Source organism: Alligator mississippiensis, chromosome 4 (assembly GCF_030867095.1).
Source record: "Alligator mississippiensis isolate rAllMis1 chromosome 4, rAllMis1, whole genome shotgun sequence".
NCBI classification, from domain to species: Eukaryota; Metazoa; Chordata; order Crocodylia; family Alligatoridae; genus Alligator; species Alligator mississippiensis.
Window position 1 is genome coordinate 106,941,654 of NC_081827.1, and position 14,727 is coordinate 106,956,380.

The 14,727-nt window shown below is 45.0% G+C and overlaps 1 long non-coding RNA gene across 2 annotated transcripts in view; it reads left to right on the plus strand.

The window, feature by feature from the left end:
- The first annotated feature begins 12,167 nt into the window (after positions 1-12,167).
- LOC109283656 (uncharacterized) overlaps positions 12,168-14,727 on the plus strand; it is a 43,902-nt gene continuing 41,342 nt past the window's right edge. For both annotated transcript variants that reach the window (XR_009461750.1, XR_002090919.2), the window contains exon 1: positions 12,168-12,433. This is a non-coding gene — a long non-coding RNA (uncharacterized LOC109283656). The remainder of the gene's footprint in view (positions 12,434-14,727) is intronic.

Consider the following 14,727-nt stretch of genomic DNA (forward strand, 5'->3'; position numbering starts at 1 on the left):
CTAAAATGAGGATGAAGATAATGAAGATGAGGTGCTGGCAGTGGCCAGAGAATGATGTGGAAGCAGCAATGCCAGAGCCTCAGATGAAAGGAAGTTTAAAAGCAGTGGGAGTAAGGGATTGGGTCACTGAGGGAAAAAAATGGGCTGAAGAAGAAAGGCCCAGAAAAAAAACATCTGCAAACAGCACTAGTGATGAAGAAGAAAAGAAGCAGAAGACACACACGCCCAGGTGCACCATTGCCAAGCAGCCTAAAACGAAAACCAGCATTGTTCATATGGGATTTTTTTTCTTTCTCTCTTTAGATCAAAAGGAGAGCAGCAATGCAATCTGCTCTTTGTGCATAGCACTTTCAGCCAAGGAAAGGAGGGTGCACACACTGGAACATCTGCTCTAAGAAGCCACTTGAAAAATAATCTTATAATAGTATGGGGAAAACATCTGTCCCACATGCAATAGACCACCAGTAGTGCAGCAGTGGTGGAAGAGGGGGAGGACAACGAAGGCTTGAGTGAGAGAGACAAGCTGGAATGGGATTGGGTCGGGGCAAATACCCCAGCAAGAGGCATGACCTACATGTGAAGTAACTGTTCATTTGGTGTCTTTTTTCTTTTAATTCTCAGCAAGAGGCAGACAGATTTCTCACCCACTGAGCTGTGTTTATTGGCAGATAGTACTCAACATGTGCAGCTTTGAAAAATCCTAAACTACTATCAGTATGTTGGAGAAGAAACATGGAGAGATCCCTGCCCTTAGCCTCCTCTCCTTCATCAGTTCCTGCCCCTCATTTTGCTTGTCATTGTTGAAACAGGACTAACACGCTAAATAATACTCAGTGCAGGCATAGATGAGGCAAGCTACTCGAGTCAAGGCAGGGGCTATTTGTGAATCTTCATCCTCAAAGGAAGCACTACAGTGCAGAAAACATTCTAGCTATCTCAGGATGACTTTTCCCATCATCTATTTTACTTGAGGAGAACCACCTATGCAAAGCAGCTCCTGGCTCCCTTTTCCAGCTTCAACAGTAAGTATGTGAACTGGGCTTGTTCCTTCTTCCTTCCACCTCATGAAATATCTGTGCCATGACTTTCTAAGCACAACTGTGCATGTTGGACAAGGACTCAACTTCAGTTTGAGCCAGGATTCCATAAGAAAAAAACTTTCTCTAGCAGGTACATTTTCTTATCACCAAGAATGTAAAGAATCACCGCAGCGTTGTGAAGATCTTAAATGACTCAGCAGCAAACAAAAACATTTCAGTTTACATTAACATACACAGCAAACCTGGATCAAAGGTTCCTGAATTATCTGCTCAGCCATATGCACAGACCTGCAATCTCTATGCAGACAAAAGAGAAAAGTGAGTTTCTGACTTCCTCAAACCACATTTCATTGTAGGCTAAAGAGGGACTGGAAGGAGACAAGGAAAAATGCAAAGTCTGTTGGTTTTAGACATTGTTGCTGGCTATATTGAAATTATTTTGGGTGTTTATGAGTGTATCTACATGTGCACTTTAATGCTCAGTAGACTATTCTACTGCACATTAAAGTGCCACATCAAAAACAGTACACCAAATTAGTCTACTACACATTAAGCATCAATAAAAAGGCATTCACTATTGCTACTGCACATTAGGGCAGCCTAATGTGCCTTTATGTAGTACTCATATTGGAGGGAACTTTTACACATGCTCCGGGGGCTGGGAATGCAATGCTTTCATTAGAGCAACTCCAAGAGCTGCTCTAATTAAAGGACCGCCGCATCTTGTATATCAGCATCCCTGAACTTAAAAATGGCAGCAGGGGTGCTTGAACTAAAGCTTGTTATTCAAGTGCCCACACCATCATTTTTAAGTGCAGGGATGCTGATACATGAGATGCAGGGGGTTGCTAGAGCGTGGCAATTGCCATGCACCAGCAGACTTGATTAATTGAGTTTGCTCCACCACGCTGAAATTCCAGTGTGTCAGAGCAGGCCCTGTTCTTGAGTATAGGTGCCCAGAGGTACTAAACTTAAACTTAATGTGCAGTAGCAAAAGCGCATTAATGAACATGTAGACATACCCACAGATGCATACAAGAGAGAATATTTTCCATTAGTAAGAAGCAGAGATTAGGTGTAGCTACCAAGCAACCTATTTGTAGTTAATATATAAAATAATTAAAATGATACATTGGACCAGATCCTTGTGTTTGCCCAAAATATATACATTACAAGTTAGTAAGGTGCATTGTGCAAGGAGAGCTTAAAGGTTTTTTTCCCCACTGTTTTTATCCTAATGCAGCATAGGCATTCCCCCTGTACTTAGTTTAAAACAGCCCATACCCCTAAATAAGTGAGCCCCACCAGCATGAAGTACAATTTTATTTTGTTCTGTTATGAGAAAGCCACCAATAAAAAGGTTACAACAACAGATATTTATGATGCATGTGGTACACAGATCCAGTCATGGATCAGAACCTTGTTGTGCCAGTCACTGAACAAAAAGCACAGTCCTTGCCCTAGAGCCTTTTAATGTAAGCACGGACCTACTTAATTCATGGTTTCACGGATTTATCAAAAACCATGAAATCCAGGACTGTCCACAAAATCAACAACATAAATATAAAATGCTGGCTCCCCGGTGGGAGCCAAGAGTCCTCACTGCCGGGAGAGAATGGCACCAGCTGGCATGGTGGCATGAAGCACAGCAAATAAGATGGCAGCTGCCCCTCATCCCTCCCCCATCCACCACGGTCTCTTTGCTGATCAGCACTGAAGGGCAAGGTGACATGAAGGGCAGCCAGCAATCAAGATGGCAGACACCCCTTCTTTCTTCCTCCCCCCCCCCCCGGTCCTCTCTGCCAATCAGCACCAAGGGGCAGGGCCACTGTGAAATGCCCACAAAATGAGTTCCGAACACTTTGAGCAGGCCACAAAAAAACCCTTTGTCTTGCCATTATTTAAGTAGGTCCCTACATATACATGGATCAAAAACAGGCCTAGATTTTCATGACCATTGATTATTAGGCAAGATCCCCACTTCCATCATGGATACCAGCAGAAAGGGCCTTTGGTGGAGGAGAACTTTACCAGTTTCACTATTCAGAATTGCTCTTAAAGCCTTCCCCCCATCTTTCCCAGAAGGGAAGAATTTTAGGACATAGTGTTGGAAAGGCCAAACAACTATATGTTTCCCAGGGATTCACAGTTTAGATGGCTCCATAAAAAATTATAAAACATAAAACTGTCTGATATATATCAAAGTGTTTTAGGTTTTTCTCTCTCTCTCTTTCTGGTATCTCAATCCTATATCTGTTTCCAGGTCACCCTTATGCTGCAGTAGGCAATCTTCAGTGGCAGTCAAGGTGACGTTATTGGCTTGTCTGTGAAAGGTGTTTTGTAAATTCCCTTTGAGGATTAGAAATGAGAGATCGGAGAGGGAGTGATTGTCTTGTGAGAAGTGGGCACCCACAGGTAATTGGATATTTTTGTCTTTGATGGATTTTCAGGGTGTATTCATTCTGGTATGCAGTTTTTGTTTGGTTTCTCTTACATATTTTCCACCAGGGTGTTTGGTGCACAGGATGAGATATATTACATTTCTGGAGGTGCAGGTGTAAGATCCAGGAATGGTGATGGTTCTGTTGTGGAGAAGTGAGAGATCAGAGAGGGAGTGATTATCTTGGAGTGAGAGTGTAATTGGGTATTCTTGTCTTTGATAGATTTTTGGTGTGCGTTCATACTGGACACAACAAATCATGGACTAAATATAGACAATGGATTTATGACACATTATAACCTGTCTAGCATCTGACTCCCCAGGTGACCTCTCTACTATTTAATAGCTATATTCACTCCTTCCCTCCCTCCCCCGCAACCTGTCTCTCACCCATTGACTACCTCAGTTTACATTATCATTGACTAGCTTTCTTCCATGCATACTGGCTTCTGGGCTTTTTTATTATTCCATCCAGGAAGAGTACAGATCAACTGCAGATGCTTCCTCAGCCTGACAACGGGTATTTGTACCTGAAAGCTTGCAAAGAAGAATTTTTCCAACTATTTGAGTTGGTATAATAAAAGATATCAGATTTACGCAAAGAACCTTGTCTGCCTGTGCAAAAATATGTACTCTGGATTTTCCTAGAAGACAACTAACAAATTCACTTTTAATTGTTGCACTGAGTATATGGCACTCAGGTAGTGCTTAAGGGGCCTGACTTTCTGATCTGTTTAATCCTTTTTATGCTCCTTTGACACTGATTATAAACAAAAATGATCTGACCAGGAACCTGCAGGGGGCACAGAGCCAGGGTCAGATTCTGTGCTACTCCTCTGAAAATGGGGATTTTGAGGGTGTGTATAGAAGGGGGAAAAAAGCCTTTGTATGCCAGGTATTTCTGACAGCCAGGAGAGCCTGTTTTGGCTATAAATAACTGAGAAGGAGTTACAGCAGGCCAGGTAAAAATGAAGGCAGTGGAAAGTTCCTAATTCCTACTACAGCCCTGAACCTATGGGCATGTGTCTATACAAGATGCTTAATGCACATTGGACTAATTCTACTGCATGTTAGTGCAACTGGCAAAAACTGTGCTAATACAGAGTAGACTTAGTCTAATGTACATTAATGTTGCGTAAAAATCATTCATCTGCGCTAATGCACAGTAGAGCCAATTAAGGTGCATTAAGTTAGTACCCTTTATTACAGGTACTAAATGTAATGCGCCATAATTATGGCACATTAATGAATGTGTAGACAGTAGGTCTGTACGAAGCAGCTAGTATTTGCTTCAGATTTAGATTCGGTCAATTCAGGGGACAGTGATTCAAATCACTGTCCCAATTCGATTCGGCCGAATCTGGTTTGGAGATTCGTCTGCTGCCAGATCTCTGAATCTTTGAAGCATTCAGGCCAGGTCCATCCTTTTCCTGCTCTCCCAGCCTGACAATGGCTACTCTGCCCACCCCAGCTGCCAGCACTTGTTAAAAAAAAGCCCTGGATCAGCAGGTGCTGCCAGGTAGGGGGTGATCTCTGCTGCCCCCCACTGGCCCCTACTGTATGGGGGGGCTCTGCACAAGCCCCCTGATCCCCCCTCACTTCCCCAGCCACCCTACGGGTGCCCCGCCCATGCCAGCTCCGGCCCTTTAAGAACCCCCCCCAAAAAACCCTGGATTCACTGTTCCTGCCAGCAGGGGGCAACCCCCACTGTCCCCCATTGCCCTGCACCACGTGGGGGGCTTTGCAAAAGCCTCCCAAAGCCCCAAGGCCACTGCAGGAGTGGTGAGTCCCGGGGCTGTTCTTGGGGCGGGGGGGGTTTCTTAAAGGGCTGGAGCTGGCCTGGGCAGGGCATCTGTGGTGCGGCTGGGGGAGTGAGGGGGTCAGGGGGCTCATGCAGAGCCCCCCATGCAATGTGGGGCAGTGGGGGGCAGTGGGGATCACTGCTCACCTGCCTGGCAGCACCCAATGAGCACCAGGGCTTTTCTTTAAAGTACCAAGTTGGAGCTAGTGGAGGCAGCTATGGGGGGAGGGGCTGGGGGAGCAGGGGGGCTGGGGGGGCTGGCAGGGGTTCCCCAATGGTCCCCCCCCCCCCGCCCCTAGTACTTAGCAGCTCAGAGTTGGCTGCAGTTCCTTGCTGCAGTCACTGGGGACTGCCCGGATCGTCGAAGCTCTCCAAATATTTTTCAAAGATTTGGAGAGCTTTGGATTGATTCAGGCCTTAAAATTGGTCCGATTCGGATTTGGAGAGTCAGCCACCGAATCAGGTGGAATTTCCTCTGAATCAAATCAGCACCCGAAGCTTCGCACACCCTAGTAGACACACCCTCAGAATGCTAAAAGTACCTGATCTAAGTTGATATTAATTGGAGGGACAGATGGGGGGTTACTTCATCAAGGATTGCAAACTCTTAACTTTGTTCTTTTCAAGGATTCTGCTAGGGTGTTCATAAATGCACTGAACTGGTGTAGCTACCAGTTACCTTTCTTCCATGCTGATGCCATTCATTTTTACAACTGTTGTATATTGAAAGCATTTAACTTAGGCCTCATAGTCCAGATGGCATTTGGAAGCTAAGGAGAATGATGTATTTAATGACCATGTGACATCTATTTTATATGAGAGAGAGAATGACCCACTGAGTTAAAGTCTCTGCTTTGTTTGATTCAGACCAAGGACATGAACCTGTCTCTCCCACATCCCAGTTAGGCACCCTATTGCAGAGTAGGCTTTTCTTGTTTTTTCCAAAATTTCAAATGCTCAGTTCCACCTCAACGCAGAATAAGAAACTGTTTAGAAACCTCAACAAATTTCATATGCAAGAAAACATCTTTCCTGGCCACTACTGTATACTCATATCAGTTTAAAATTGGTTACATCTCTTTAGCTTGCACCTGTAAATTTTCAGATTAATACAGTATAAAAGTCAGATTTGATAAGTCAGAGTCAACACACAAAATTGCTCTGGTTTAATTCAAGTAGTACAGAATCATGCTTTCGGTGAAACCGGTACAACTCAGTATACAGGCTAGGCCTTAGTTTAAAGAAAATTTCATTCCTAAGCTTTCTTTTCTGGGCCTCCAACACTGCAAACTCCCAGATAAAGAAAAGAGGATGTGAGGAAGGAGTTGAAGGAAATGAAATTAGATTTATTATTGGCAGAACATAACAAAGGCCTAGGTAAAGATGAACAGCTTGATCTGGACATGGTAAGAGGCAGGAAACCAATAAAGTGTCGACATGTGGGAGGAGAGGAATATGATTTTAGCAGAAACATTTAGGACAGATGTGAGAGAGAAAGTTGAATTGCACGAGGGCCAGAGAGAAGGATACAGTAACGAAAGCAGGGGATGCATGGCATATTGACAATGATTTATTTCTACCAACTCTTCCTCCTTCTCTACAGGAGAATCAACTTTTAAATGAACCCATAGGTGTTGGTAAACAGCAAAAGCCCAATAGTTCCAGGGGTAAATTATGTACTTTAACATGCTATGTACCTTTGCTATGGTTTTCAAAGACTGAACATCATACAGTCTCTTCTTCAAGCCCCTAATTTCTATCCTTGGCATGGTGTCAACTGGCATGTCATCCACAATGCCAGAATACATTCTCCTCACTGAACTAACAGAAGTACCAAGAATCAAGACTATGCTCAGATCTTTAATCCCAATTGGGAAGTATTTTCTCACAATAGGTTTCATTAGCATTAGTGGTATCCCTGTTTCTCTCAAACCCTGAATAAGTCTTTCATTGATCTGTACTGATTGCAGATGCTCCTTGGAATTAATATCTCGTTTGTTCGTGGCAAAGTTTTTATAAGTCAAGTTGGGCTCTGGTGTGCTAAGTATGCTAGCTACAGGAAGAAAAACATAGTCCCACCTCTCTTACATGCTTAAAGCACTGACAACAAATGTGGATTCAAAACAGGAGCCTCCAAGCCTATGTATAGTGTCTTATTATGGGAGTAATCCAGTTTAAAGATGCTCCAGTTTTTATGTTTCTCACAAATGAATGAGCTCCAACCAGCACATCTTGCCAGCTTGCTGACCCTTTGGAGGCAGTATATGTACCTCATGCCCCTCTATATTAATTTGCACAGAACGCACCATATTGCTTATCTGTTCAGGTCAGATCAGAGGCCCTGCTAAGATCTGTATGCCCCATGTATTTCTGGGAAATGGAATTCCAACCAGCTAGTTTTATCTTAACAGAAGTTAGAATTTCCCATTGAAATGAATGGAGAGTGATGTGCCTCCTAAGTAACTGAGGATCCATCTCTGGAGGTGTCTATGTACTTCCCATTGAAATGAAATGGGGAACTGAGAGATTCTGGAAGGCAAAGCAGTAGGTGCCTCTGGAGCTTACAGGCTCTGTACTAGCTCCCCACTGAAAGCATGGGAGAACTATGAGTGAAGCAGAATGCTTCCTTGACCCTGGTCATGTAAGCCCAAACTTTGCCAGCAGCTATTCATTAGATATTAAGTGGGCAAGTACAATTTAGACCCGTGTTTTTACTACAAACAAACTGAACTCTTACTATTAATGCAAAACAGAACACAACCTTTAACTAAGGCCTCACAAAGCCTCTGCCGTAATTGCCAATTCCCTGTTGTGTTCTCTATGCAGCAGGTCTATTACCAGCACCTGGTACTAATTTAAGATTCATCTACTCTACAAAATCAAACATATTGTGGGGCCTAGTTACAACATGCTTATCTCAATTTAGTTAAGCCAGAGTCCATATTCTGAAATAGATATGTCATAACCAGAGACAGTGTTGGGCGAGATTAAAGTTTTGCACCATTGGAAGGTTATTAAAATTATTTATCAGCCTTCCAGGTGGTGGGATCTAAGGTAGTTGGAGCTTTCCAGAGTATTCTGACTGGGCCCATGAAAGCATCCTAAATGGAGAAGTCACATTGCTGAGTGTGCACTACTACTGGTGCCAGGGGACTAAAGAAAGAAACAGGGACTTTGGCACCTGCAAAACAAGGATGCCTCATGCTTCTGTGGAATGAGGCAGTCTGCAAACCCTTGAGTAGGTTCCTTCACCTTCTGGGATCTGAAGAGCCTGGGTCATCCTACTAAGAGAGTATTGCAGCCCCTTCTATCTATGGGTAGGGACTTATTTCACTGTTTCACAGATTTCACAAAAACTGACAAATCTGGGATTGTCTACAAGATCTGCAAAATCATCATCAACAACAGCAAAAAACATGCTGGCTTCCCAGTGGGAGTCAGAGGTCCTTGTTGCTGGATGAGGAAGGCGCCAGCTGGTGGGCCAGCAGGAAGGGCAGCAGACAAGATGGTGACTGCCCCCTCATCCCTCCTCCCCTTGCTGGGACCTCTCCGCCAATCAGTGCTAAGGGGCATGGTAGCATGAAGGGCAGCCAGCAATCAAGATGACAGCCAACCCCTTGTCCCTCCTCCCCTGCAGGGCCTCTCTGCCAATCAGCAGTGAGGGGCAGGGCTGCCTTGAAATTCCCATGAAATTGGCTCTATGTGCTGTGAAAAACCCTGTCTCACTGCAATTTCAGTAGGTCTCTATTTATGGGGTGGCTTAAGGAACTACTAGGTCATTTAGGAACAAAAAGAACATAAAGTAAGAGTCTCTCTACTCCATTACATGAACGTTACTTCTGCGTCTGTAACAACAGAGTTATGAAGGGGGAGGGGCAGGTTCAAGACTGAGGTTGAGAACCAGGCTCTTGACCAATAATTTCTCCTTGAATTAATCCACTGGTGGGGGAATCAAAGCCCAATGCTGCCACATAAGCAAAAGCAGGAACATACTTTGAGATCAGGGGAGTGAGTGATATGGTTCCCTGAACAGGTATCTCATAGAGTCCTTCCTCTCCCTCTCCTGTACTTACGGTGATCAGGGATTCGGGTTTTCCATTTGCCATGTAAAAACATGATAAAACCCATTATTTTGTCATTTTAAAGGAGAAAAACTGGGGGCCTCTGCAGGCCAGTGGCATGGCAGGGCAAAGCAGGGTGGGGAAGCTTGGTACCATCGCCAGGAGCTCCATGCCACCTCTGCTCACCCAGCAGCAGTGAGGGTTGTGGTGCAGCGTTGTGTCTCTTGCTGTTGCCAGGCAGGCAGAGGTGCATCACCATGATGGCATGGAGGTCCCAGTGGTGGCAACAAGCTTTCCCACACAATCCCACTCTGCCCTGACATGCTGGGTCCCGCCCACTGGGCTGTGGAGGCCAGACAGCCTCGGACCTGACTGAAGCCTGCATGTTGCAGGTCCAACAGCACCCTGGAGGTGGTGCCTCTGGAGGGAATAAAAGAAGCAATTTGCTCAGCACGCAGGACAGCTGCAGTGAGGGATGCAGAGGAGATCGGGGCTGAAGAAGATTTGGGGAAGAGCTACCCAGGAGGCACTTGCAGTTGTCCTGAAGAGCCTGAAGATTCCATCATGGGATGGAAGTGGCAGGTGGCCATGCCCCCCAGCCATGCCACAGAGGAGCATGGCGAGCAGTGCAGGCAGTGCTGCATGGTGAGTCCACAGTGGGCCCAGGCCCTGGGAGCCACTCGGGGTGGTTCAGGCCCTCCCCTGATTGGCATACAGCCCAGAGCAGGGTGCAGGCTCCACAGCACAGCAGATCTGACCTGGGGATTGCATGAGGAGACCTAGGTGAAGGCTGCATTGGGGGCAACTTGTCCAAGGGGATACCGATCACCTGCCCAACCCAGGAGTCGTGAGTTGCTGGGGAAAGAGTTTCTCACAGGGGAGGGAACACCCAGGGCAGGTTCTCAGGGAGGGCTTCATCGCAGACCCCTCTTTGCTGGGACCCCTATTGAGATCAGGGCACATGGATATTTCTCTACTCCCTTCTAGAATGGGTTTGGGACCCATGCTATAGAGAGAGGGGTTTCTGGGGTGCTGTGCTGCCTGCTGAGGGACAGGCCCAGAATCACTGTGCCTTATATTTTGGAGTGTTCCGATTACTAGTTGGTTAATGCTGAGTTTTATGATGGTGTGACTCCCACCCAGGTCCTAGATGGGATTCCTTTTCTGTTATCCTGCCCCCTCCCCTCCCCCCCCCTCCCCGGTTTGTGGGACCCATCCTGAGTTCCTTGAGGTTGATGTCAAGGGTGTTAAAGAGTTGTTTGTTTCATTACTTACCTGTTCCCATCACTAACTGCTTGTGTATAGCCCTATTTATGTACACAGAATTGTGTGTATATAGATATATATTTATATCGTTACTTACCTTTCTTTATTCTGTAACAGAATAAATTTGTATTAGTTAAGTTACCATTGTCCTGGCATGACTCTATAGGGGCAAAGGTGGAACCTGCGAGCAGTTGCCAATTTCTATCTCCAGCATGTGTGCCTTGCTGACACTTCCCTACAATTGGAGAGGGGAGTACACACTTGAGTATATCCCGGCTACAGAGTGGTACAGAGTAAAAAGTTGTAAAGACCAAAAATAACTGCAGGCTGCAAAAGTGGCAGCAGCCAGAAGACACGTGAGGGGAACTGAGCAGCAGGAGGTGCCTATAGTCCAAGAGGCAATGAATGCAGAAAACAAAAAGAAACAGGGTACATGTTCACCACAAAGGTACTGCTAAGGCAAAGAACCGCTGAGCTCATGTGTCAGAGCAACATATGTACGTACCCACAGTGGAATGTGCATATGGACAAGCTCAAAAGAAAAACACGATTTTTTTTACTATAAAACAAACAGGCTGAACTTTTCATATAAGTGCAAAACAGAACACAGCCTTTAACTAAGGCCTCACGGTGGCTCCGCCATAATTGCTAATTCCCTGGTGCATTCTCTATGCAGCAGGTCTGGTTCTAAACACCTGGTACTAATTTAAGATTCTTCTTCCCTATGTAAACAAACATACTGTGGGGCTTGGTTACAACATGCTTGTTTCTCAACTCACTTAAACCATATTCCATCTTGATAAATAGTTGTGACAACCATTTTAAATCTGGCCCTGAACCATGCTACAGATGTCGTAATATAGAAGCATTCTATATGGCTTGAGATGCAGTTCTAGAGGTCTACTGTCAAGAAGCACCAGTTCCAATGCCTTGGCTGCATCTTTAAAACTGTTGGCATTAACCTCTTCCATCCAGTCAGAAGATTAATCCCATCCTATAAAATAATCAGTTCAGTGTGAATCTAACACTGAGTTGGCTTGCTTTCAGCCAGATTTCAGGCTGGAAACATTTGGTGTCAGGTCAAAGTGTTTCAAGAAGGTTGTTTTGACCTATTTGTCACTGGAACACTCATTTACATTTAAGTGTGTATACATCCTCAGATGAGAGGCACATGAGGGTGGGAGGACTATCTCTGCTTGTCCACACAACTGCATACACACATTTGTTTAGGAAGAAATGAAGTTGATGAACAGAATTTTCAGCTATATTAAATAGGCAAACTTAAAACAATAGAGCTTCATCCATTTACACCAGCAAAAAATTTAGCCCCTGTGCCTTCCTCCAAGTACTGGAAAATTAATTTAGAATTCATTTTGGGAAGCTTCAATTTATATATCTCCACTTACTGCTCCGGGGACTGCCTGCTGACGCAGCTGCTTTGGTTCCAGCTATTGCTGATGCTCCTTCTCACGCTCTGCATGCTGTTCATTCTCATGTGGCATTCTCTTTCACTTTTTTGCTCCAGCTACTGTTGCTCTTGCCAATAAAGATTAGCATAATCTTCAAGAAAATCTGGCAGAAGGTCACAGTCATTTGAGGGAGAGAGTAAACAGGGTAAGAAAAGGATAGAATGGGATTACAAGAGGAGTACTCTGCCCAATACATGCAGGTCATGCTGTCAACCCAAAAGTACTGGAATTGAACTCAGCCAAAACTAGACACCTGAGAGGTCATGCTGGTTTGGTATGTCTGCTCCACTAGGTGTTGGATATGTTATAACATAGAGACTGCTATCTGTTACTGAATGTTTTTCCTGTCTTTCTAGGTAAGTAGAGGAAAAATTACTTTCAAATATTTAGCATGTTTATTTGTGATTTTAAAAACTATATGCTTGTCTTATTACTGACCTTAGGCTCTTTCTCTGCTTGTTAATGAATTGGTAAAGTATATTTTTATTTCTCCTTTAATAGACAAGAGCTGGTTCAGTGTTTTGATTTTGCAAAGAGATTCTAGTATCACTGGGGGAGTTATGTTTCCTTACAACCAGGCCAAAAGAGAGATGTTTTTATTGTTTTGGTTTTAGATTTTGGAAGAAAGCAAGAACAGCAGAAGGGAAGTGTCCATGAGAAAATCCTGTGCATGTTTCTGAACAGAAGTTAGCCACTCTAACAACAAAATGGCTGCTCTCTGCAGAGAAACAGAAGTCTAAGAAATACAAAGGTCAAGGAAAACAAAACCAAAAAAAACAAATAAAACAACAAAACAACAAGAAAACATAAGGATTGATAATTACTTCCATTACAAAGTTTATTAACAGTTTAAAGAGAACCATGGCAGGAAACAGGGACTGGCTAACTGGAATGTTTAGTGTACATTAGCGTGAAAAGAGAGTGCTGATCTTGGGATTGAGTTATTGTCTTCATGTTTCTTGTGACTGATGTGAGCAGGTCTGATTCTTGTGAATTTGGTTCAGTGCATGAGGCCTTGATCTAGTGCTTGGCCTGTGATTTAGAGAGCTAGTAGATAACCCTTAATCTAGGGATACATCTGCCTTACAATTAAAAGCCAGGTAACAGTGAACATTTCAGCAATGAACAATGAAGAGCTAAGAGGAGAGTTTCTACTTTGGTTTATGCTTTTCTTTATAGTCCATTTTTGCCAGAGAACTACGTATAAGCAGAGAGTCATCAATGGCCATGTCTAAATAAGACATTACTGCATAGTCATTGATGTGCATTTATTTAGCACTTGTATTAGCAAGTACTAAATAAATGTGCAGTAACCGGAGTTACTGCACAGTAGTGTTGGCAAATGTCTTTTAGGTGATGCTACTGCACAGTCGCCTAATATTGCGCTGTTGCCTAATACTAGTCTAATATTAGCAATGTCTCTGCTGTGGCACATGACTACACAGTATTTTTCAGCTACAGCACAGTCAGCATCTCATGTACACATACCCAATTATCTTGACATGTACTTGATGAACTGCTGTGTTCTGATTTCTGCCTGATAAGAGAGGTGACTTCTTTTGCATGAAGTACAACCTGGGAGCCCTGATAGAGAAGAAGATTCAAGATCTTAAGGAACACCTGTACATCTTGTAAAGCATCAGGAATACAGATGATTCTTTGGATGGTCATATATGGTTAATATCACAATAGGTCCTATAGGGCACATCCACACATGCAATCACATGCACTTGCAGCAGCTCAAAAAGAAGTGGTGCAAATTTGATCCAGGGCTTTTTGCCTCAGCGCACATGCCCAGAAATGCACTTTGGTGTGGGCCAAATTGTGCCACTTGGGGCAAAAGAACCCTGTCTGTATCCTCCTGGATCTGGAGCTAGAGCCCAGGGCCAGCACCTGTGCTGTCCCCAGCAGTATAAAAAGCTGCCCTGTCCTGGCCCCAGCAATACAAAAAGCTGCCCTGGCAAGTAGTTCAGGGCTACTGACTCTCAGAAGCTTCTGGGGCCCGGCCAATTGGTACCTGGGGACACTACCCCTTGTGCCAGCTGGACTGCTGCAGCAGCCCTGAGAGTTCCCTGCACCCTCTACCCACTGCAGCAGTTTGGCAGTGAGGGCTGCTGCCTGGCTGTGTCCTACTGTGCACCTGCCAGACCTGGATGGGGACTGTACAGCCAGTAGAGGCATTTTGCCTTCTGGGCCAGCTGCCAGTGGGCTGTGGCTGCAGAGTTTGCCTTTGTGCAGCACTATAGACATGTGTGCCCCCTGCCCAGCCATCTAGGCAGCTATTGCCCAGAAGATGTTCCCAGTGTGGTGGCCTGCTTTGAACTGTCAAACCATGTCTTCCTAGACCCAGTTAACCAGGAGATCAGTCATCTCCCACTGGGTCCAAGGTGTGGGTGGCTGTGGAGGGATGTGGGGATCCATGGGCTGTGTAGGTAGGTGTGGATGCATTGTGGGGGGACTGGGAGAGGGAGCTGCTCAGGAGGGGTGGGTACCCTGCCCCCCACAGGGTGCAGCCCCCCTGAACAGCTCACAGACTGCCCCCCACAGGGCTACAGCCCCCCCCACAGGAGATACAGACCCTCAACAGGGGTTACACCACCCCTAACAGGGCCCACATGCCCCCTACAGGGGCTACATCCCCCCTGCAGGG